Genomic DNA, 4,261 nt, shown 5'->3' on the forward strand with positions numbered 1-4,261 from the left:
ATGGGTCTTGTTTTTGTATCCATTCAGCCAATGTGTGTCTTTTGGTGGAAGCATTTAGTCCATTTACATTTAAGGCAATTATCGATATGTATGTTCCTATTCCCATTTTCTTAATAGTTTTGGGTTTGTTATTGTAGGTCATTTCCTTCTCTTGTGTTTCTTGCCTATAGAAGTTCCTTTAGCATTTGTTGTGAAGTTGGTTTGGTGGTGCTGAACTCTCTCAGCTTTTGCTTGTCTGTAAAGTTTTTAATTTCTCCATCAAATCTGAATGAGATCTTTGCTGGGTAGAATAATCTTGTTTGCAGGTTTTTCTCCTTCTCACTTAAATATGTCCTGCCAGTCCCTTCTGGCTTGCAGAGTTTCTGCTGAAAGATCAGCTGTTAACCTTAAGGGGATTCCCTTGTGTATTATTTGTTGTTTTTCCCTTGCTGCTTTAATATGTTTTCTTTGTGTTTAATTTTTGACAGTTTGATTAATATAGGTCTTAGCGTATTTTCCTTGGATTTATCCTCTATGGGACTCTCTGTGCTTCCTGGATTTGATTAACTATTTCCTTTCTCATATTAGGGATGTTTTCAACTATAATATCTTCAAATATTTTCTCAATCCCTTTCTTTGTTTTTTCTTCTTCTGGAACCCCTATAATTTGAATGTTGTTTTGTTTAATGTTGTCCCAGAGATCTCTGAGACTGTCTTCAGTTCTTTTCATTCTTTTTTCTTTTTTCTGCTGTGCAGTAGTTATTTCCACTATTTTATCTTACAGGTCACTTATCTGTTCTTCTGCCCCAGTTATTCTGCTCTTCATCCCATCTACAGTATTTTTAATTTCATTTATTGTGTGTTCATCTTTGTTTGTTTCGTCTTTAGTTCTTATAGATCCTTGTTAAATGTTTCTTGCATTTTGTCTATTCCATTTCCAAGCTTTTGGATCACCTTTACTATCATTATTCTGAATTGTTTTTCAAGTTGACTGCTTATTTCCTCTTCATTTGTTAGATCTGGTGAGGTTTTTTTCTTGCTCTTTCATCTGCTGCGTGTGTTTCTGTTCTAATTATGCTTATGTTACTGTTTTTGGTGTCTCCTTTTTGCAGGCTGCAGGTTCATATTTCCTGTTGTTTTTGGTGTATGTCCCCAGTGGCTCAGGCTGGTTCAGTGGGTTGTGTAGGCTTCCTGGTGGAGGGGACTAGTGCCTGTGTTCTGGTGGATGAGACGGAATCTTGTCTTTCGCTGGGCAGGTCCACGTGTGATGGTGTGTTTGGGGGTGTCTGTGGACTTACTATGATTTTAGGCAGATTCTCTGCTAATGGGTGGGTTTGTGTTCCTATCTTGCTAGTTGTTTGGCAGAGGGTGTCCAAACTGTAGCTTGGTGTTCATTGACTGAAGCTGAGTGCTGGATTTGAGTTGGAGATCTCTGGGATATTTTCACCATTTGATATTATGTGGAATTGAGAGGTGTCTTGTGGACCAGTGTCCTGAAGTTAGCTCTCCCACCTTAGAGTCACATCACTGACTCCTGGCTGCAGCAACAAAAGTCTTTCAGCCACACGGCTCAGATTAAAAGGGATAAAATGTAGGAAGAAAGAATTAGTAGAAGTAGAAGGAAAGAGAGAAAGAAAGAAAGAAAGAGAGAAGGAAAGAAGGAAAGAAAGAAAGAAAGAAAGGAGGGAAGGAGGGATCGAGGGAGGGAAGAAGGAAGGAAGGAAAGAGGGAAGGAAGTAAAAAAAGAAAGAAAGAATATAAGGTAAAACAAAATAAAGTACTATAAAATGTAATAAAGTTATTAAAATAAATCAATTATTAAGAAAAAAAAAGAGGTGGATAGAAGCCTAGGACAAATGTTGGAAGCAAAGCTATACAGACAAAATCTCACACAGAAGCATACATAGGGCTTCCCTCGTGGTCCAGTGGTTGAGAGTCCGCCTGCCGATTTAGGGGACATGGGTTCGTGCCCCAGTCCGGGAAGATCCCACATGCTGTGGAGCGGCTGGGCCCGTGAGCCATGGATGCTGAGCCTGCACATCCGGAGCCTGTGCTCCACAATGGGAGAGGCCACAACAGTGAGAGGCCCACGTACCACACACACACACACACAAAAAAAAAGCATACACATACACACTCACAGAAAGGAAAAGGGGAAAAAATCATAAATCTTGCTCTCAAAGTCCACCTCCTCAATTTGGGATGATTCGTTGTCTAAAGGAGAGAAGGAAGGAAAGAAAGAAAGGAAGAGAGAAGATAAAGTATAATACAATAGTTATTAAAATAAAAAATAATTATTATGAAGAAAAAATTAAAAAATGGACAGAGAGAACCGTAGGACAAATGGTGGAAACAAAGCTCTATAGACAGAATATCACACAGAAGCACACACAAACACACTCACAAAAAGTGGAAAAAGGGAAAATTTTTAAAATGTTGCTCTCAAAGTCCACCTCCTCAATTTGGGATGATTCGTTGTCTTTTCATGTATTCCACAGACGCAGGGTACATCAAGTTGATTGTGGAGGTTTAATCCGCTGCTTCTGAGGCTGCTGGGAGATATTTCCCTTTCTCTTCTTTATTCTCACAGCTCTCAGGGGCTCATCTTTGGATTTGGCCCCGCCTCTGCGTGTAGGTGGCCGGAGGGCGTCTGTTCTTCACTCAGAAAGGACGGGTTTAAAGGAGCAGCTGCTTCCAGGACACTGGCTCACTCAGGCCAGTGGGGAAGGAGGGGCTCCGAGTGCGGGATTTGCCTGTGGCAGCAGAGGCCGGCGTGACGTTGCATCAGCCTGAGGGGCACCGTGCGCTCACTTGGGGAAGTTGTCCCAGGATCCCGGGACCCTGGCAGTGGCAGGCTGCACAGGCTCCCCGGAAGGGGTGTGTGGATAGTGACCTGTGCTCGCACACATGCTTCTTGGTGACAGCAGCAGCAGACTTAGCATCTCATGCCCGTCTCTGGTGTCCATGCTTTTAGCCGCGGCTCACGCCCGTCTCTGGAGCTCCTTTAAGCAATGCTCTTCATCCCCTCTCCTCACGCACCAGGAAACAAAGAGGGAAGAAAAACTCTCTTGCCTCTTTGGCAGGTCCAGATATTTCCCCAGGCTCCCTCCCAGCTAGCTGTGGTGTACTAACCCCCTGCAAGCTGTGTTCATGCCACCAACACCTGTCCTCTCCCTGTGCCAGAGCCTCAGCACCCTGCCCCGCCCACCCTGGCAGGTGAGCAGACAAGCTTCTTGGGCTGGTGAATGCCGGTTGGCACCGATCTGCTGTGTGGGAATCTCTCTGCTTTTCCCTCCACACCCCTTTTGCTGTGCTCTCCTTCAGGGTCCGAAGCTTTCCCTCTCTGCCACCCACAGTCTCCACCTGCGAACGGGCTTCCTAGTGTGTGGAAACCTTTTCTCCTTCACAGCTCGCTCCCACTGGTGCAGGTCCCATCCCTATCCTTTTGTCTCTATTTATTCTATTTTCTTTTGCCCTACCCAGGTACGTGGGGAGTTTCTTGCCTTTTGGGAAGTCTGAGGTCTTCTGCCAGCATTCAGTAGGTGTTCTGTAGGAGTTGTTCCACTTGTAGAATTTCTGGTGTATCTGTGGGGAGGAAGTTGATCACTGCGTCTTACTCTTCTGACATCTTCCTGCCCCCTCTTCCTCTTTTTCTGAGTATTTATGTGTATGCTTCTGTGTGAGCATTTTTCTGTATAGCTTTGCTTCAACCATTTGTCCTAGGGTTCTATCCATCCATTTCTTTTTTCTTTTTTTTTGTAACTATAATTTTATTTTAATAACTTTATTATATTTTATCTTACTTTATTTTACTTTATCTTTTAATTCTTTCTTTTTTTCCTTCCTTCCTCCCTCCCTCTTTCCCTCCCTCCCTCCCTCCTTTCTTTCTTTCATTCTTTCTTTCTTTCTTTCAACTTCTTCTAATTCTTTCATTCTACATTTTCTCCATTTTATTCTGAGCTGTGTGGATGAAAGGCTCTTGGTGCTGCAGCCAGGAGTCAGTGCTGTGCCCCTGAGGGGGGAGAGCCAACTTCAGGACCCTGGTCCACAAGAGACTTCCCAGCTCCACATAATATCAAACAGCGAAAATCTCACAGAGATCTCCATCTCAGCTCCAACACCCAGCTTCAGTCAATGAACAGCAAGCTACTGTGCTGCACACCCTATGCCAAACAACTAGCAAGACAAGAACACAACCCCAGCCATTAGCAGAGAGGCTGCGTAAAATCATAATAAGTCCACAGACACCCCAGAACACACCATCACACGTGGACCTGCCCAG

This window comes from Orcinus orca, chromosome X (genome assembly GCF_937001465.1).
Source record: "Orcinus orca chromosome X, mOrcOrc1.1, whole genome shotgun sequence".
Taxonomy (NCBI): Eukaryota; Metazoa; Chordata; class Mammalia; order Artiodactyla; family Delphinidae; genus Orcinus; species Orcinus orca.